Raw genomic sequence first — 20,221 nt, forward strand, 5'->3', positions numbered from 1 at the left:
AAAGTTCGTGTGGGGAGACACCTATGGGCTGTCATCCAGGCAATGTCTTTTTGTTTGTTGGTAAGACACTTGTGTGTCACATTTGCCCAGATGACTTGCGGGTCCAGGTCTGGCCCCCCCCTCGGGAGCGTTACAATTTGGCCAGATCGTAAATGAGCCATGATCATTTTGTAGCTCCACGAGGTTAGGCCAGCCCTGGGCAGACCCGTCCTGTAGGCAAAGTCCTTCAGGGCTCGATAGACATAGGGGGGGTCCCAGCTGTAGGGTATGGTGAGGTCCAGCACACCCAAGCCCATTGCTCTGAGGAAGGGGGTGGCATAGTACCTGGCAAAGGTACCAGAGGCCTTACCCACCTTCCCTACGTTCTGGACAAGGGTGGCCAGACCCTGCACCATAATGATGTTTACGATATCTGGGACCCCCCGCCCCCCATTCCGCTCCTCCTTGAGGAGGGTGACACGTTTCAGTTTTTCCATGGTGCTCCCCCAGACAAAGCGGAAAGCCATCCGGGTAATTAACTTCCCGGTGGCTTTGTCTGGGGGAAACACCCTCCCCAAATAGAGCAGAATGGGTAGGACAATTGCCTTCAGGACAAGGATCTTACCCGCCATGGTCAAGGGCCGTGCACTCCAGCTCCTGATTTTATTTTGGACGTGGCGGAGGGCTCCCTCCCAGCTGGTTCTCCCTCCTCCATCAGCCTGGAAGGTCACCCCCAGGAGCTTGATGGTATTCCTACGCACAGGGAAGGAAACGGTCAGCTCCTCACTCCAATGTGGAGACAGAAACAGTTCACTCTTGTCCCTGTTGACCAGGGCGCCAGTGGCCACACAGAAGTCGTCCAACACCTTGGTGGCACAAGCGATAGAACGACTGTCTGTGGCGACGATGGCAATGTCGTCCATGTACGCCATCACCTTTAGCCGTTCCCCCCCGGCTCCAGGTAGTGGGTAGCCCACCACCCCTGGATTGGCCCTGAGGGCCTGGAGGAACGGTTCCAGGTAGATGACGTACAGGAGAGATGCTAGAGGGCACCCCTGCCTGACGCCAGACCTGACATCGAACGGGGCAGAGGGCTGCCGATTGACAACCACTCTGCCCGTTATATCTGTCAGACAGATCTTTGTCCAGCGCAGGAGGGGGCCAGGAATGTTCATTTTCTCTAGCACTCTCTCCAAGCACACATGACTCACCCGGTCAAATGCCTTCTCTTGATCGAGACTGAGAAGGCACAAGGGGGACCTCCGCTCCCCGGAGTGGATGATTAGATCCCTCACGAGGAGCAGGTTGTCATTTATGGACCTCCCCTGCACGCTGCAGGTCTGGTCCGGTCCGATCACCGATGTTATCAGGCCTTGGAACCTCCCCATCAGCGCCTTCGCCATGATCTTGTAATCGACTGAGAGGAGGTTGATCGGCCGCCAGTTACGGAGGTCCTTCAGGTCCCCCTTCTTTGGGACAAGAGCTACTGAGCTCTGTCTCAGTGAGGCGCCTAACCGCCCCTCCCTGTACGCAGCCCTGAACACTTCCGCCACGTCCCCCTTCAGGAGATCCCAGTGAGCCTGGTAAAACTCTGCTGGGATTCCGTCAGGGCCCGGAGCTTTTTGCGTGTTCAAGGAGTGCACCGCCCTGGTGAGCTCCTCAGTGCTCAACTCCGCCTCCATCTGCTCATCTCCCAGGCGTCTGTCCAGGCAGCCCAGGAAGGTGTCCATGAGAGCCCCGTCTGAGGGCCTCTCGCTGTAAAGGCCCTCATAGAACTCCCTGGCCACCTCCCGGACCTCCGCCTCTTCAGACACCACCACACCTCTGCTGTTATAGAGAGACAAGATGTTATTCGTCTTGGTCCGTGCCCTGCGGAAGAAGAACCGTGTGCATTTCTCATCCTCCTCGAGGCCCTGGAGTTTGGAGCGGAAGGTCTGTTTCTTCCGCTCTTCCCGGTAGAGGGTGGTGAGGTTCTGCCGAGCTTGCGCGATCTCGCTGCTAACATCCAGGCCTCGGGACTGGAGGAGGCTTAGTCTTTGAAGGGCAGCATTGTGGCGTTCAAAAACTGCCCTCCCTTCCTTCGCCTTCCTCCGCCCGACTGCCCGGAAGTAGCCCCGCACTCGCTCCTTCACCATCTCCCACCACTCCACCGGGGAGTCAAAGAGATGTTTCAGACTCACCCACTCCTGGTATCTTCTCGAGAAGGAGAGACGCACCTGGGGGTCTTGGAGATGGCTGATGTTCATTCGCCAGAGCCCCTTACCCACGGTTATCGATTTCTCCCAGACCAGGGACACGGTTACCATGTGGTGGTCCGAGAAGTGCACCGCCTTGATGGAATAGCTGTGCACCCTCAGGCCTGGGGAGAGCAGAAACATGTCAATTCTGGATGAGGAGGAGCCAGAGGAACTCACGAACGTATGCTGGGGAGGAGAGGCGCCCCCGGCGTCGCAGAGGGAGAAATCCTCGATGAGGGACCGCAGCAGGGTGCCGGAGCGATCCGGCCTTGGTTTGCTGCGGTCCTCATCTCTTAAAGCACAGTTGAAGTCTCCCCCTACGACGACGGGCATTGTAGTGTGTAATATGGAACGTAATTTTGTGAAAAGGGAGACTCTCTCGGCCACACTGGTGGGGCCGTACACGTTGACGACCCTGAGTGGGGAACCCCCGACATCGAAATCAGTGACGAGGATTCGCCCACTCTCCACAATATTGTGTGCTGTTGTTTTTACAAAGGGATTCTTCGTCAACGTGCCGACCCCATCAGCTCTGGCGATGTTGGAGCCAGACCAGAGAGAGTCTCCCATTCTCCATTCCCCCCCCAGAACGCCATCCAACTCCCGGAACGGGATTCCACATTCCTGGAGCAGGACGACGTCCGAGGGGATTTGTGAAAGAATGGAGAAAACTGTTGAGCGTTTGTCTGGATGTTTAATGCTGCGAGTGTTGAGTGTTGTTAATGTGATTGTATTTTCCATAGAAGTTTATTTTTGATGTGTATCTGGTGTACCGGGGTTATTACTAGAAATTTTTTGGCACATTTGGTCTATTGTAGTAAAAATTGTGTCTGGGTTATTTTGGCGCCTACTCACCCCCTGACCATGTGCTCCCATGGGTCTCCCCTCCCGACTGCCTGGGAGGTTCCGTCCTGGAGAGGTGGGGGCAGATGTTCTTACCCCAGGCTTCCCCCCAGCCCCTGGAGGGCCCTGAGAGGCGGATGTTGTTTGGGTCCCGTTTACAGAGTCTGGACCAGGGGCTGGCTGGTCCTTGGTGGTTCTAGGATGAAAGGTGCTAAGGGTGTGGTGACCGGTTTGTCTCGGCTTTGATGGTGGTGGGGTTGGTTTGTTTGGGCGTGGTAGGGGATTTGGCCTAACGGAGGTTTGTGGGGTTTCTTTTGGATTTGTCATAACGGCTCTTTTGGCTAATTTTGTTTGGCGTGTTATTGCTGGATTTGCAGGCTGGGTGGGAAAATTGTGCTGAGCTGTAGTTTTTGGTGATCTCATTCTTTTGCCCTTTTTGGATTTTGCCTTCTGCCAGGGTGTGATGGTGTCATCAGTGTCTGTGGTTGAGGAGTCTGACTCCTCCACCGTGATGAGGATGTCGGAGTCAGGCTCCTCCTTTACTGTGGTGATTGGGGATAGGGTAATCAGGGGAACTGTGCTGTTTGGGATTTCCGAAATAGTGCTACAGGGGAGGTCTTGTGCCGTGCTCGGTGCTTGTGTTGGTATGTTGTCAGGCTGAATGGGGGGGGACGTGTATGTATTTTCAATTATTGTGGGTATAAGAGGGGTAGGGAGCGGGGGGGCAGTCAGTGACGATGGTAGGGGCGCGGTGCTCCGGGCCCTGTTCGCGTACGAGAGGGGGCAATCCCGAAAGAGATGCCCCCTCACCCCGCAAAGATTACAGGGCCTCGGGTCACGGCACGCCCTGGTCTCGTGCTCGCCGCCACACGACTTGCACTTGACCACTGTGCAGGCTGCGGCCAAGTGACCTAACTCGCCGCAGTTCCTGCACAGCTTGGGCATGCCGTGATAAAACACCACGCCCCGGTGTCTCCCCAGCGTAATGGTGCTGGGGATATGACATACCCCCCCAACTGCAGAGGGGTCAGGTTTTAGCTGGACCAGCCATTTTCTGGCCCCGGTCCAGACTCCGTCCTCATCCAGGACCCTCCGAGATCCTGATTTAACTTGGCCATACCTGCCCAACCACGTACTCACATCGTGGTCCTGTACAGCTTCATTATAAAACTGTACAGTGACCACTTTGTTTTCCGTGTCGGACAGGGGCTCTACCTCAAAGTTGCTGAGGGGGGCCTTGTCCTTCCCCTCTCTAAAGAGGTTCCAGAACCTCTCCAGGACATTAGCGTTTTTAAAGCTAATTTCAAAAATATCTGCATTTCCTGGAACCTTCACCAGGCAGTTCAGGTCGCCAGGCACAAAGCCCATGGCTCGCTGAAGAACTGCCCGACTAAATTCCAGGCGGGTCATACCTGTCACTCTCCTGTCCTGTCCGCTCACTTTTGGGGCAGCAGCTCCATTTCCTCCACTGGTGGCAGCTGGCCCAGTGGTGCCCTCAGCGGCTGCACCACCTGCCCCTTGCTCCACCAGAGGACCCACACTACTGCTGCTGCCCCCTTCTCCACTGGGCAGGAGAGTCATGCGGACGGCGTGATGTCTTCTGACACCTGGCTGGACTCCTGTCGCCATCCTCCCTCTCGCTCAGGCCGGACCTTTGCCGTTGGGAAGAAAAGCAGACACAGCGCTCAAAGATGTTGTCCCCAGGGGACCAAAAGGCAAGCCCAAAAGGAGCTGATCAAAGATCAGCTCCCCTGGTGCAGTGGCACCTCCCTTCTTGAAGAAGACGCCAAGCGTTGGATCCAAGCAGGGATGGCAAAGCTGGATCCGGTCGGCGTCGTCTGGGTGAGGGAGGTCCTTGGTCCCCGTCTGCCTGCTCCTCTGCCTCGTCTTTAGTAAAAGGCGAAAGATTTGTGCGTGCTGAAGAGAAACCCGAGCGAAATGTGACCTTTCAGCGCACCAGGCGCCTCCGGCCCCCTTCCCAGCCACTCCCACTGACCCGGGGTTGCCACTGCCGCCAGCCGGCCGGACAGACAATCCGAGAGGGAAGGTGGGAAAAGCGAGACAGCGCAATGACAACAAACAGTTACGTCCCGCACAGAAAACTACATCATTTTGCTAAACAGAGGCAAGCACACTTACAACAAGGGCACATATTCACCCTATTTACAACACAATTTACATACATACAAAATAAACAAACAAACAAACAAACAAACAAAAAGGGGGAAGAACAGGGCAACCCACCCACCTAGTAAAGGACAACAAAACACAACCTTTTTTTGCACAAAACTTGGAGAGGCGCACCGTTCCCGAACGCACTGCAATAACGGGTCGATGCTTGAAGCGGACGGAGCAAGCTCCTTCTCCGACTCCCTGTGCCAAAAATCCGTTTAATATGTAGTCCCCTGATAGGGGACGTATCAGATATTAAACTGATAAGAACAGATTTTTTTGTTTTTAAAGGTTTTTATTATATCTGCCCTCAGTTTACATTACATCATATCCCTTGGGCTTACATTATTTTTACATTTTATTCAAACCATTTTAAAACCTTAAACACAAAGACTAAACAACACCAACAAAACCCAAAACATTTCCCGCCCCCACCCCAAAAGGTAAAAGTAAAAGACAAACCGGTTTCATTTTCCCCTCTCCCACTGGGGCAAACCAGGTTCACCAGACACCTTTCCAAAAATAAAACCATTAAATACTCCAGTCTTAAAAGAACATAAATACATAAATAAATAAACTTTAAGACTGTTAAAACCCAACACACAAAAGACCTATTAAAATCCCACTTTAAAACCCTAGCCTTTCCACTCTTTTGTAATGGGCAGCCCTGTGTCCTTAAAAAACACACTCCTCTCCCTTCTATTCCACAAACACAAAGACCGCCCATTGCTGCTCCTCAGTCCGCACCCACGAGAGTCCATGCTGCGGGGCCCCACAACGACCAGGCCTCGTCCGCGCCTTTCCTCCTCCGGTCTCTCCTCATGTAGTCCCGGACCCTGGATTTTGCCAGCCGCCACACTGCCTCCGGTTCCAGTGCCCTCCTCTCCTCCACCCAGAGAGTCCTGGCTGTCCAGAGGGCCTCCTTGCAGCAGTTCGCTGTGAGCCACATGGCCCTCCAGCTCCTGGTCCCCAGCGCCTGTTTTCCCGCCCCGTAAAGGGCGTGCTGCAGGGTCATTGTCCCGCCTCTGAAGAAGAGGCCCAGCAGGGGGTCGGCCAGCCTCCAGAGCTCCCTGGCGGCCTCACAGTCCCACAGTGCATGGCGGACTGACTCCTCGTCCCGGCATCCATCCCGGGGGCACACCGCAACAGTAGCCAGGCGTCTCGCGTGCATCACTGCCCGCACTGGCAACACCTCGTGGGCGCCGAACCACGCCAGGTCCCTGTGTTTGTGGAGCAGATCCGGATGGGTGACCGCGCTCCAAACGGTTGTTGCTTGGCCTACCGCCAGCCCGCGCACTGGACACACCTGGTCTCTGCCCTGTACAAAAGAGAGGATAGCACGGTGAGAGGCCAGGGTACCCTCCCCCTCCCCCTCCAACCCACACTTCCCCAGAAAGGCCTGAAGCGGCCGATATGGCTTGGGCATCACAAACGCCATGGGCACCGTAAGGGGCACCTTAATGAGGCCCAGCCGCTTCAGGTACCTCCCTATAAAAAAACGTACGAAAAAGGATCCCTTCGTTTCCATTTTTAAAACCATAGATATGTGTAGGGCTACAAATTGGCTCAACATCACCCGGTAAAAATCTGGGACCCCCCTCCCGCCCTTCTCCGGCTCCCGCCTAACCCATTCCCTCCGGAGCCGTTCCCACCCCCCTCCCCATAAAAACCGAAACACACACCGATTAAGACGAGACAGGACAGAACGCGACGGAACAAAAATGACACCCACAAAAGACAATAACGGGACCAACACAGACTTTAAAACCAGGATCTTCCCTTGGAAGGTGAGCCTCCGGAGCTGCCAAAATTGGAGCCTGCGCTCAGCCTTCCTCAGCACCACCTCCCAGTTCTCCTCCCCCTTCCCTTCTGAATTAAAAATGAGTCCCAGCACCCGCACATCCCCCTGAGTCCCCACCAGGGGGAGTGCTTGGCGCTCTCCTTCCTCCCACACTCCAAGGGTTTTTAGGACTGATTTTCCCTGGTTCAGCCTCGACCCTGAGGCCTCCCCGTACAACCCCGCCTTCTCTAAAACCACTTTCACAGAACGAGCGTCCCTACATAAAATTGTGACGTCGTCCATATAAAAGATGCACCTGGCCTCCCTCCCCCCACTACCCGGGATCTTTAAACCCGCTATCCAGGCTTCCCTTCTCAAGACCTCTGCAAATGGCTCTATACAGCACACAAACAGAAGGGGGGATAAGGGACACCCCTGGCGGACGCCGCAGTTGATTTTCACTGCCCTGGTTAGGATCCCATTAACCAAGAATCTACTCCTCGCCCCTGCGTAAAGGAGTCCCACCCGAGCTAGAAACCTGGCCGGAAAGCCCATCTTTTGCAGTACACTGAACATGTACTGGTGCGAGACCCGATCGTAAGCCTTTTCGAAATCTAAATTTAGAAGAGCTAATTTCAGATTTCTGTCTCTCGCCAGACAGATGGCATCTCTCACCAACACCAGGCTGTCCGTGATCCTCCTTCCGGCCACTGCACAGGTTTGATCCGGGTGTATCAAACCCCCTAAAACCGATTTCATTTTTTCTGTTAAAATTTTGCTAAAAAGTTTCAAATCAAAATTTAAAAGTGTGATCGGACGCCAGTTTTTTAGGTCCGTCACCTCTCCTTTTTTAAATAATAGGGTCACAACTCCCTCCTTAAAACTGTCCGGGAGCTGCTCCCTAAAATCAAAATCCTTAAAAACGTTTACCAAATCCGGACCCACCAGATCCCAAAATGTCTCATAAAATTCCAGGGGCAAGCCATCTGCCCCTGGAGCCTTCCCTTTTTTAAAAGACCTCAGGGCGGTGGACAGGTCGGCTAAAACTATGGGGGCTTCAAGACCCACCCCCTCTCCAACCGTTTTGTCTATAACCCCCAAAAACTCCTCCAACCTCTCCTCCACCACCTCCTTGGTGGAGAAGAGGTTGGAGTAGAAACTTTCCACCTCCTCCCTCAAGCCCTCACTCGTTTCAACCAAGGAGCCATCCTCTTTCCTCAACCCCTTCATGAGGGCTCCCTGCGCCATCACCCTTTTAAAAAAGTACCTGGTGCAGGCTTCTCCCTCATCAATGTCCCTCTCCCTGCTCCTAAAAATAACGCCCTTCCCCTGGGCTTCCGCCATGGCAGCCATGAGACGCCTCGTCTCCTCCACCTCCGCTCGGAAGTCAAAACCCCCGAGCAGGAGGTTAGAGTAGCGATTGAGGCGCCTCTGGAGCCCGGCCCACACGCGCCTCTCTCTCTCCCGCTTCTCCACGCCCGCGTGGATAAAGAAGCTCTTTATTTTTGGCTTTGTGTCCTCCCACCACTCCGCCCTGCTCCCAAACAGGTCCTGGAGAGACTGCCAGGCCATGTACTTCTCCCTGAACTGCTCCTGCACCCCCCGCTCCTTTAGCAGGAGACAGTTCAGCCTCCACACCCCCCGCCCTACTTCCAGGCCGCCTTCCAGCACCAGGGAGCAGGTCAGGAGGACATGATCTGAAAAGAACACAGGGGTGGCCCGTGCTGTAGCCGCTGCCACCCCCCTTCCAAAAATAAAATCAATCCTGGAGGCTCTGGCCCCATCCGGACTAGTCCAGGTGAAGCCTGGAGCCGTATTTACCTGTTTTACCAAATCTTTAAGTTTAAAATCCTTTAAAACCGTGTTTAAAAACAAAGAGGTCTTATCTAATCTAAAATACCCGAAACCCCTCCTCCCTTCCCTTTCTAAAATGCAATTAAAATCCCCCACTAACAAAAGTGGAACCCTCCCCAGCAGGTGTGGGGATAACCCGTGAAATAACTCAAATCTGTCCTGCTTTAACGCTGGGGCATAAACATTTATTACACGAAATGCCACACCCCCAAAACTCAAAGAAACCGCCAAAACCCTACCTGGTCTAATCACCGTGTGACCCACCACCTCCACCCTTGTGTTGCGCACCAGGACTGCCACCCCATCCGCCTTGTTCCCATCCGACCCACTCCACACAGACGGGCCGTGGGTCCACCTCCTCTCCCACTCTTTATAGGAGGCGCTGAGGGGCAGGCAGCATTCCTGTAGGCAGAGGATGTCTGCCCCCACAGTTTCCAGGTTTGCGAACACTGCCTGCGCCCTCCCTGGAGTACGGATGCTTCTGACATTGATTGTGGCAATTGAGATGGTGGCCATTTTTTTTGTGAGGGATTTAAAACCAATAAGCCTCTTAAAAACACGGTAACACAGTTAAAACCATTTTCCAACACCTAGGGCTTAGTGCCCCCTGCTGGCTCAGCCTCCTCTCCCCCTGGGGCTCCCCCGGTGGTGGGCGGGTCCACCCCCAGGTACGGCCACTCATTGGGAGACAGCTGCGGGAAGACCGGGGACGAAGCAGCGGGCTCACTGTCCGACTCCCCAGCCAGCAAGCCCCACCTCTCCCTGAAACTCACCCGTCCCTTCTTTACCCCGCCCTCCTTCTCAGGCCCCACCACCTCGTCAGCCAGCCTCTTCATCACCCCGGCCTGCGCTGCCTCCATCTCCTCCTCGGACTCCACAGTTACCATGGACCCAGCCTCGGAATCCGACTCCACCGGTGTCCCGTACAGGTTTTCCAGGGACCCTTCTGGAAACAAAACCAGACTTCCCTGGTCGCCCCCTTCCCCTTCCTGCCTCTTCTTGTCCTTTTTCCCTACCCTCCGCTCCACCGTGGCCCCGCTGGACTCCCCAGCCCTGACCTCCCTCTCTTCTACCCCTTCCTCTCTCTCCTTGTCTTCCATACCCTTGCCCTGGGCCACTTCACCCCCTTCTTTACCCTTCTCTCCTGCCCCCTCCTGGGCCTTGCTGTTCTTCTCCTCCACTTCCTGCCCTTCTCCCTGGGCCTCTCCCTCAGTCTTCCCTACCTCTTCTCCCTGCTCCTCCCCCTCCTCAGACCTCCCCTTCTCTCCTCCCTGCTCCTCCCCCTCCTCAGACCTCCCCTTCTCTCCTCCCTGCTCCTCCCCCTCCTCAGCCCTCCCCTTCTCTCCAGCCTGCTCCTCCCCCTCCTCAGTCCTCCCCTTCTCTCCTCCCTGTTCCCCCTGTGTCTCTCGCTCCCTTTGCTCTTTGCTGGCTGCCCGGACAGCCTTTGTTCTGTTTGCAAAGGAATCCGGGCAGTCCCGAAACAGGTGGGTATTCTCCCCACAAAGGTTGCACTTCCTCCCCGTTGTGCATTCAGCGGCCAGGTGCCCCACCTCCCTGCACTTACCACACACCACCACTCTGCAGGCCTCAATCAGGTGGCCATATTGGCCACACCTGCGGCACAGCTTGGGCTGACCCTGATAATATATCAGCCCCCTGTTCTCACCCAGCACGATTAGTGTCGGCAGGTGGCGCATCCCACTGAACCCTGATGGGTCCTCGTTTAGCTTAATTGGCACTCGCCAAACGCAGGTCCAAATGCCGTCCACATCCATTACTTTTAGTGGAGAACCTCTCACCTGGCAATACCGAGAAAGCCAGGTGACAATGTCCGATTCCTCCACAGTCTCGTTAAACATACGGACAATAGCCACTTTTAGGCTATCATCCGTAAGCCTCTCCACATTGAACATGTCCAACCTCTCCTTAACCGTCTCATACTTTGCCCAGAACGAGGCAAGTTGCTGAGACGTCTTAAAAGAGAGGTCAAAACCTTTCCCTTGCGGGAGAACCACAAGGCAGTTAATTTCAGCTGCAGTGAAACCCAGCACTCCCCTTATAAATTTCCTTGAAAAATCAAGGCGGGACAGCTGCAACAGCTTTCCATCTTTTTCCCTCAAACAGAACCTAACACAGCAATGCCTGCGCGTGCCCACCCTGGCAGCAGACATTCTCAAAAAAAAGGTCAGTTACCGACCAAACCCCACAATAACCACCCAACACACAAATTACACGTTTCTTGTTCAAAATTATTAACCAAAAAAAGCAACCCCGGGCTCTTGCCCAGCCCCGAAGGGCTCAAACCCTTAAATCACCCCAATCAATAAATCACTTACCTTGCTGTCTTCAATCTCAGGAACAAACTTTTTCTTTTTTTTAAATTCAACAGATCAATCTCCTCCACGGACGAATCCTTGACCACGCAGCAATTTGACCGCCTATCTTAGCCAAAAGGCCGAGAAGCGATAACCGCACACTGGCCCCTGCCGACGGCGCCCTCCCGGTGGCCCCGGACCGCGCTCGGGGCAGACGCCACCTGGCCCAGGGGCCGGCCCCCCTCCCCGCCTTCCCAAGAACCCTGCGCACGCACTGACTGGCCGGTCGGCGAGCTACCGTAACGACCGGACTCAGCTGGCTCCTCCCACCAAGATCCACTGTCCTCCACTGGCAGGCACAGCCGCCAAAAACACTCGACACATACCGAGTACGCTGTTACGTACTTACTACCGAGTTACTTACCGAATAGCTGCTCTCTAGGCAGCGACCAAAGCTATTTAGCGAGCGGGGCATCGATCGCACGCGGCAAGCAGGCGATAAGCCAGAAACGAGCAAGTCGGCGACTCGCAAGCAACCCGCATACCTGTCGCACATTGCCGTCTGTCCTTAAACCGTTCGAAGTTGCCCCGCCCTGTGGACGGAGCATCCAAAAATAGCACAAACTCAGGTGCGTTCCTCTCCACGGAAATCTTTAGTAAAAGGCGAAAGATTTGTGCGTGCTGAAGAGAAACCCGAGCGAAATGTGACCTTTCAGCGCACCAGGCGCCTCCGGCCCCCTTCCCAGCCACTCCCACTGACCCGGGGTTGCCACTGCCGCCAGCCGGCCGGACAGACAATCCGAGAGGGAAGGTGGGAAAAGCGAGACAGCGCAATGACAACAAACAGTTACGTCCCGCACAGAAAACTACATCATTTTGCTAAACAGAGGCAAGCACACTTACAACAAGGGCACATATTCACCCTATTTACAACACAATTTACATACATACAAAATAAACAAACAAACAAACAAACAAACAAAAAGGGGGAAGAACAGGGCAACCCACCCACCTAGTAAAGGACAACAAAACACAACCTTTTTTTGCACAAAACTTGGAGAGGCGCACCGTTCCCGAACGCACTGCAATAACGGGTCGATGCTTGAAGCGGACGGAGCAAGCTCCTTCTCCGACTCCCTGTGCCAAAAATCCGTTTAATATGTAGTCCCCTGATAGGGGACGTATCAGATATTAAACTGATAAGAACAGATACTACACTTGATCTTAGCCAAAAGGCCGAGAAGCGATAACCGCACACTGGCCCCTGCCGACGGCGCCCTCCCGGTGGCCCCGGACCGCGCTCGGGGCAGACGCCACCTGGCCCAGGGGCCGGCCCCCCTCCCCGCCTTCCCAAGAACCCTGCGCACGCACTGACTGGCCGGTCGGCGAGCTACCGTAACGACCGGACTCAGCTGGCTCCTCCCACCAAGATCCACTGTCCTCCACTGGCAGGCACAGCCGCCAAAAACACTCGACACATACCGAGTACGCTGTTACGTACTTACTACCGAGTTACTTACCGAATAGCTGCTCTCTAGGCAGCGACCAAAGCTATTTAGCGAGCGGGGCATCGATCGCACGCGGCAAGCAGGCGATAAGCCAGAAACGAGCAAGTCGGCGACTCGCAAGCAACCCGCATACCTGTCGCACATTGCCGTCTGTCCTTAAACCGTTCGAAGTTGCCCCGCCCTGTGGACGGAGCATCCAAAAATAGCACAAACTCAGGTGCGTTCCTCTCCACGGAAATCTTTAGTAAAAGGCGAAAGATTTGTGCGTGCTGAAGAGAAACCCGAGCGAAATGTGACCTTTCAGCGCACCAGGCGCCTCCGGCCCCCTTCCCAGCCACTCCCACTGACCCGGGGTTGCCACTGCCGCCAGCCGGCCGGACAGACAATCCGAGAGGGAAGGTGGGAAAAGCGAGACAGCGCAATGACAACAAACAGTTACGTCCCGCACAGAAAACTACATCATTTTGCTAAACAGAGGCAAGCACACTTACAACAAGGGCACATATTCACCCTATTTACAACACAATTTACATACATACAAAATAAACAAACAAACAAACAAACAAACAAAAAGGGGGAAGAACAGGGCAACCCACCCACCTAGTAAAGGACAACAAAACACAACCTTTTTTTGCACAAAACTTGGAGAGGCGCACCGTTCCCGAACGCACTGCAATAACGGGTCGATGCTTGAAGCGGACGGAGCAAGCTCCTTCTCCGACTCCCTGTGCCAAAAATCCGTTTAATATGTAGTCCCCTGATAGGGGACGTATCAGATATTAAACTGATAAGAACAGATACTACACTTGATCTTAGCCAAAAGGCCGAGAAGCGATAACCGCACAATGGCCCCTGCCGACGGCGCCCTCCCGGTGGCCCCGGACCGCGCTCGGGGCAGACGCCACCTGGCCCAGGGGCCGGCCCCCCTCCCCGCCTTCCCAAGAACCCTGCGCACGCACTGACTGGCCGGTCGGCGAGCTACCGTAACGACCGGACTCAGCTGGCTCCTCCCACCAAGATCCACTGTCCTCCACTGGCAGGCACAGCCGCCAAAAACACTCGACACATACCGAGTACGCTGTTACGTACTTACTACCGAGTTACTTACCGAATAGCTGCTCTCTAGGCAGCGACCAAAGCTATTTAGCGAGCGGGGCATCGATCGCACGCGGCAAGCAGGCGATAAGCCAGAAACGAGCAAGTCGGCGACTCGCAAGCAACCCGCATACCTGTCGCACATTGCCGTCTGTCCTTAAACCGTTCGAAGTTGCCCCGCCCTGTGGACGGAGCATCCAAAAATAGCACAAACTCAGGTGCGTTCCTCTCCACGGAAATCTTTAGTAAAAGGCGAAAGATTTGTGCGTGCTGAAGAGAAACCCGAGCGAAATGTGACCTTTCAGCGCACCAGGCGCCTCCGGCCCCCTTCCCAGCCACTCCCACTGACCCGGGGTTGCCACTGCCGCCAGCCGGCCGGACAGACAATCCGAGAGGGAAGGTGGGAAAAGCGAGACAGCGCAATGACAACAAACAGTTACGTCCCGCACAGAAAACTACATCATTTTGCTAAACAGAGGCAAGCACACTTACAACAAGGGCACATATTCACCCTATTTACAACACAATTTACATACATACAAAATAAACAAACAAACAAACAAACAAACAAAAAGGGGGAAGAACAGGGCAACCCACCCACCTAGTAAAGGACAACAAAACACAACCTTTTTTTGCACAAAACTTGGAGAGGCGCACCGTTCCCGAACGCACTGCAATAACGGGTCGATGCTTGAAGCGGACGGAGCAAGCTCCTTCTCCGACTCCCTGTGCCAAAAATCCGTTTAATATGTAGTCCCCTGATAGGGGACGTATCAGATATTAAACTGATAAGAACAGATACTACACTTGATCTTAGCCAAAAGGCCGAGAAGCGATAACCGCACAATGGCCCCTGCCGACGGCGCCCTCCCGGTGGCCCCGGACCGCGCTCGGGGCAGACGCCACCTGGCCCAGGGGCCGGCCCCCCTCCCCGCCTTCCCAAGAACCCTGCGCACGCACTGACTGGCCGGTCGGCGAGCTACCGTAACGACCGGACTCAGCTGGCTCCTCCCACCAAGATCCACTGTCCTCCACTGGCAGGCACAGCCGCCAAAAACACTCGACACATACCGAGTACGCTGTTACGTACTTACTACCGAGTTACTTACCGAATAGCTGCTCTCTAGGCAGCGACCAAAGCTATTTAGCGAGCGGGGCATCGATCGCACGCGGCAAGCAGGCGATAAGCCAGAAACGAGCAAGTCGGCGACTCGCAAGCAACCCGCATACCTGTCGCACATTGCCGTCTGTCCTTAAACCGTTCGAAGTTGCCCCGCCCTGTGGACGGAGCATCCAAAAATAGCACAAACTCAGGTGCGTTCCTCTCCACGGAAATCTTTAGTAAAAGGCGAAAGATTTGTGCGTGCTGAAGAGAAACCCGAGCGAAATGTGACCTTTCAGCGCACCAGGCGCCTCCGGCCCCCTTCCCAGCCACTCCCACTGACCCGGGGTTGCCACTGCCGCCAGCCGGCCGGACAGACAATCCGAGAGGGAAGGTGGGAAAAGCGAGACAGCGCAATGACAACAAACAGTTACGTCCCGCACAGAAAACTACATCATTTTGCTAAACAGAGGCAAGCACACTTACAACAAGGGCACATATTCACCCTATTTACAACACAATTTACATACATACAAAATAAACAAACAAACAAACAAACAAACAAAAAGGGGGAAGAACAGGGCAACCCACCCACCTAGTAAAGGACAACAAAACACAACCTTTTTTTGCACAAAACTTGGAGAGGCGCACCGTTCCCGAACGCACTGCAATAACGGGTCGATGCTTGAAGCGGACGGAGCAAGCTCCTTCTCCGACTCCCTGTGCCAAAAATCCGTTTAATATGTAGTCCCCTGATAGGGGACGTATCAGATATTAAACTGATAAGAACAGATTTTTTGTATTTAAATTAATTTATTGGTCCACACCAACCTCATTACATTTTCATACAAACAATAAACAAACAAATTCCAATCCACATCCTCTTAACAACTGTAAACTCAAAACCCCACCCTCCCCTGAAGTCCCAAAGTCCCAACACATTCCCACTGTATCAACACATTTCAAACCAAACAAAAACAGAACCGAAACAACCATACAACCCCCCACCCCACCCCCTCCCACCCCCCACTTACCCTAATTACAAAACCCCAAACAAACAACTCCAACAACAAAAACAATACAAATACAAAAACAACAAGAAGAACCCCACCCTCCACCCTCCCCCCTCCCCACCCCACCCCACCCCACCCCACCCCACAAACCCCGAACCCAACCACCCCAATCACATACATTCTATTTACATGCTTACATATTCCCAGGACCCCCCTCCCAGAGGAAGAGCCTTTCCAGGCCTCCCCAGTACTTCCGCACCCATTCCCACCCGTGCACCACCCCATCCCCCCTTATTCTCTCCGCTACCCTCCCAGAGAACCTATGGAAGAGCTGGCTGGGAGTCAGGACCCTCAGCCTCATCCCCACTGCTGCCATCCTGTCCTCCCACAGCACCCACTTGCCATACCCTACCACCTCCCACACTACACCCTCAGCCACGGCTCCCACTGCCGCCAGCCCCCGCCTGTACAGGACTCTCTCTCTGCTCAGGGTGAAGGCCGGCCCTACCCCACTGAGGAGGCCCTGCACCAACCCCCAGTACACCCTTGCAAACTGGCACTCCCATAGGGCGTGCGCCACCGACTCCACCAGCCCACAGCCCCTTGGACAGAGTGGACTGGCACTGCACCCATGGCGATGCAGCACCTCCCGCACCGACAGCCTGCCCATCGCGCACAGCCAGTGGAGGTCCCGCACCACCCCTGGTGCCCTCCCCCCGCTCACCTTGCCCCACTCGAGGTTCAGCGGCACCCCTTCAGGACCTGCCACCTGCCTGCCCGCAATGCTGTTGTACAGCAGCCTGTGCTGGAGAAGGCTCTCCCTCTCCACTGGAGCCGGGCACTGCCCAAGGAAGCGCAGCACTGCCTGATAGGCCGGGGACTGCTGTTCTGCCCGTGGAGCCACGTGGGTCAGCGGCACCCAGTGCCTCAGTGCGGTCGCCAGGTGGAGACGGGCGAAGTGGTAGCACTTGTGGGGGACCCTTCCCAGGACCATCCTACACGCGAAAGATGTAAAAATCGCGTCAAGTTTCAGGGGGATTCTCGGCACGCCGCGACCCCCCTTGTCCACCGGCATGTACATGAGGTCGCGACGCACATATTCGTACCTCCCTCCCCACAGAAACTTGAACATGGCCCTGGTCAGGGCCACCTTGATCGTTGCAGGAACTGGGAAGACGTAGGCCAAGTGTAGGAGTAGTGGGAGCAGGACAGCCCTCACCACTACCACCCTCCCAGTCAGTGACAGCCGCCTGCGTGCCCACACCCCCAGCCGTGATCTCACCAGCGCCATACGTTCTTCCCAGTTCCGCTCACCACTGCCCTGGGGAAAGAAGCGCACCCCCAACACCTTCAGTCCCCCCTGGCACCGCTCCCAGCCACCGTAGTCCCTCACCTCCTCTCTCCACCGGCCACACAGCAGGACTGAGGACTTGGACAGGTTCACCCTGGAGCCCGTCCCTGCCGCAAACCTGTCCACCAGGACTCTCACCCTTGCCAGGGACCGAGTCGACGACACAAAAATTGTCGTGTCGTCCGCGTACTGCTGGATTTTCAACTCGGCCCCTGCAGCCCCTGGGATCCTCACCCCGTCCACCCCTGGGTCCCGGCGCACCAGCTCCGCAAAGGGCTCCATGAACAGGACGTAGAGCAGCGGGGAGATTGGGCACCCCTGCCGCACCCCCCCCGCTTGCTCCACAGCCCCGCTCAGAAACCCATTCACTCTTACGCAGCTGTACACTCCCCTGTACAGCATACGCAGCCAAGACAGAAACCGAGGGCCCAAACCCATCCGCTGCAGGACCCGGAACAGGAAGGCGTGCTGCACCCGATCGAAGGCCTTCTCCTGGTCGATGCTGACCACCGCCAGAGGAAGGCCCCGATCGCGCACCCAGTCAATTGTGTCCCGCAGCAGAACCAGGTTCCAGCTGCAGGACCGCCCAGGTACCCCACAAGTTTGGTCAGGGCTGACCAGGACGTCCATCACCTGCTTCAGGCGGACCGCAGCTGCTTTGGCCAGCAGCTTATAGTCCGCCGTCAGCAGGGTGATTGGACGCCAGTTCTTAAGGTCAGCCCTGTCCCCTCCCTTGTGGAGCAGCGTCACCACTCCCTTTCTCATGGAGGCCGACAGCGCTCCCCCCTCCAGAAGCGCCTGAAAGACCTCCATGAGATCCGGACCAATGATGTCCCAAAACTCCCTGTAGAAGTCCCACGGGAGTCCGTCATGCCCCGGGGCCCTCCCTTCCCTCATGGAGCGGAGCGCCCCTGTCAGCTCCTCCAGACTGAGCTCCGCCTCCAGTGCCTGCCCTTCCTCCCGCCCCAACCGGGGCACCACACACCCCAGCAGTGCCTCCTGCTCCTCCGGGTCGCACTCTCTCCTGCTGAAAAGGTCTCGGAAGAAGCCCTCCGCGATCCCCAGCATCTCCGGGACCCCCGTTTCCAGCCCCGCTTCCCCTTTCAACCCAGAGATCACGGCGGCCTTCCTCCGAGCCTCAGCAGCCTGAAAAAAAAAAGCAGTGGGCTTCTCCCCCTCCTCCATCTCCCTCAGCCGGCCCTGGAAGGCCAAGGCCTTAGCCCTCCCCTCCAGGAGGCTTCTCACCCTCTCCTTCGCCCCCTCATAGGCCTCCCACCTCACTGCCCTCCCCCTGTTGAGCTGGGTGTGCATATACGCCAAGGCGTCCAGCCACTTCTTCACCTCCGTCCGCTCCCTCCGCCGCTGCGCCATGCTGTACCTTTGGCAAAAAAGGCCGAAACGCACTTTTGCCGCCTCCCACCAGTCTACCACTGTGGAGTAGAACCCCCGCAGTGCCCTCACGGCCTTATAAAAGCCTCGAAAGGCCTCCTGGAACGCCCTGGATTTCATTAGGGAGGTATTCAATTTCCAGTAGCCTGGCCCCCATTGCGTGTTGGGAATGGGGACCGCCACCTGCAGCATGTCATGGTCAGATGCCCATGAAGGCTGCAGCGTGGCGGTCACCCCCACCCACTCCTTCGGCACAAAAATGTAGTCCAGGCGGCTCGCAGCTCCCCTGGAATTCCGCCAGGTAAAGCCTGGAGCCGCCGGATGTGCCGCCCGGAAGGAGTCGACCAGGCCGTAATCCCTGACCAACTCCGCCAGCGCTCTTGCCGAATAATCCCCCCCCCCAGCAGCGCTAGCCCCACCCCCATCCAGCGACACATTAAAGTCCCCCCCCAGGATTATCCGCCTGGAGGTGGACAGACTGGGCACCAGCTCCCTAAAAACCTCCAGCCTCCGCCCACTCCGAGTTGGCCCGTACACATTAAAAATTCTTATTTTAAAAGGACCCTGATTAACGTCTGCGTACATCGCCCGCCCCGCCACAATGTCCACAGACTCCTGGATTTCCATATCAGCGCCCTTCACCAAAATCCCCAGCCCATCGGCATGAACGCTGCCCACCGACCACGCCGATGGGCCCCACGTCCACTCCTCTGAGAAACCCAGTACATCCCCCATGTCCCGAAGGTGCACCTCCTGTAACAAAAAAACCTTCCCTCTTGTCGCCGCTAAAGAGGCAAAAAGTGCCTGCCTCTTCCCCGAGTTTCTCAAACCCCGCACATTCAAAGTGATTACATTTACCACCATTTTTTAAACAAAAAATTTTTTACTGACCTTCAATCCCCTTCCTTCTCAGAGGAGTCCCCCCCTCCCTCGAGTCCTTTCTCCATCCCCATCACCCCTGTGATCCCCGCCACATCCCAGCCTGCAAACTGGGAAGCCGGGCTGACTGCCGGTCCCGCTGAGGCCGCAGAGGCTCCGGATGCCTCCTCCAGGTCCACCTCAATGTCCACCTCCTGGGCCTCCCCCTCCGCCGAGTCTGAAAGGGCCAGGAACCTGTTCTGCAGAGGGATGCCCGGTCCTGCCTTTGCTTCTCTCCCGTTCGTGTCCCCCGAGCGAACCCGCTTCCGTGCTGCCACCTGCGCCCACTCCGGCACCTCTCCCTCTGGAGGAGGGCTGTCCCCCCACGCCAACGGGGTCTGCAGGTCCGCAGTGGTGCACATAGCCGCTCCCTCCGCCTCCGGGGACAAAACCTCCTCCACAGGAGGCACCGACAAAGGGGAAAATAGCTCCGGCGAACCCTCTCTTGGGACTCCGGACTCCTCCGCCCAGACCCTCGCCTTCATCACCACTGCCCCAAGCCCCAAACCCAGGCCAGGACGCGAGGAAGGCCCGAAGATCTGCCCCGGTGAGTAGGCCCGGACCGGACCGGAATCCGGACCCAGACCGGAACCCGGAACCGGACCAGAACCCGGAGCCGGACCGGAACCCGAACCGGAATCCGGAGCCGGACCGGAACCCGAACC

General features: G+C 56.0%; 7 non-coding genes and 2 pseudogenes across 7 annotated transcripts; all 9 read right to left on the reverse strand.

The window, feature by feature from the left end:
- Nucleotides 1-5,352: 5,352 nt before the first annotated feature.
- Nucleotides 5,353-5,526, reverse strand: LOC133106352 (U2 spliceosomal RNA; annotated as a pseudogene).
- Nucleotides 5,527-11,764: 6,238 nt separating this feature from the next.
- On the reverse strand, nt 11,765-11,881 carry LOC133105887 (U5 spliceosomal RNA). Its single transcript, XR_009704074.1, has one exon. It is a non-coding gene; the product is annotated as a U5 spliceosomal RNA (small nuclear RNA).
- Nucleotides 11,882-12,237: 356 nt separating this feature from the next.
- Nucleotides 12,238-12,428, reverse strand: LOC133106286 (U2 spliceosomal RNA). Its single transcript, XR_009704453.1, has one exon. It is a non-coding gene; the product is annotated as a U2 spliceosomal RNA (small nuclear RNA).
- A 432-nt stretch (nt 12,429-12,860) lies between these two features.
- Nucleotides 12,861-12,977, reverse strand: LOC133105888 (U5 spliceosomal RNA). Its single transcript, XR_009704075.1, has one exon. It is a non-coding gene; the product is annotated as a U5 spliceosomal RNA (small nuclear RNA).
- Nucleotides 12,978-13,333: 356 nt separating this feature from the next.
- LOC133106287 (U2 spliceosomal RNA) lies at nt 13,334-13,524 on the reverse strand. Its single transcript, XR_009704454.1, has one exon. It is a non-coding gene; the product is annotated as a U2 spliceosomal RNA (small nuclear RNA).
- Nucleotides 13,525-13,956: 432 nt separating this feature from the next.
- LOC133105889 (U5 spliceosomal RNA) lies at nt 13,957-14,073 on the reverse strand. Its single transcript, XR_009704076.1, has one exon. It is a non-coding gene; the product is annotated as a U5 spliceosomal RNA (small nuclear RNA).
- A 356-nt stretch (nt 14,074-14,429) lies between these two features.
- On the reverse strand, nt 14,430-14,620 carry LOC133106288 (U2 spliceosomal RNA). The gene has a single exon (XR_009704455.1). It is a non-coding gene; the product is annotated as a U2 spliceosomal RNA (small nuclear RNA).
- Nucleotides 14,621-15,052: 432 nt separating this feature from the next.
- LOC133105890 (U5 spliceosomal RNA) lies at nt 15,053-15,169 on the reverse strand. The gene has a single exon (XR_009704077.1). It is a non-coding gene; the product is annotated as a U5 spliceosomal RNA (small nuclear RNA).
- A 356-nt stretch (nt 15,170-15,525) lies between these two features.
- LOC133106448 (U2 spliceosomal RNA) lies at nt 15,526-15,702 on the reverse strand (annotated as a pseudogene).
- Nucleotides 15,703-20,221: the final 4,519 nt, after the last annotated feature.

This window comes from Conger conger, chromosome 12, assembly GCF_963514075.1.
Source record: "Conger conger chromosome 12, fConCon1.1, whole genome shotgun sequence".
Classification (NCBI taxonomy): domain Eukaryota; kingdom Metazoa; phylum Chordata; class Actinopteri; order Anguilliformes; family Congridae; genus Conger; species Conger conger.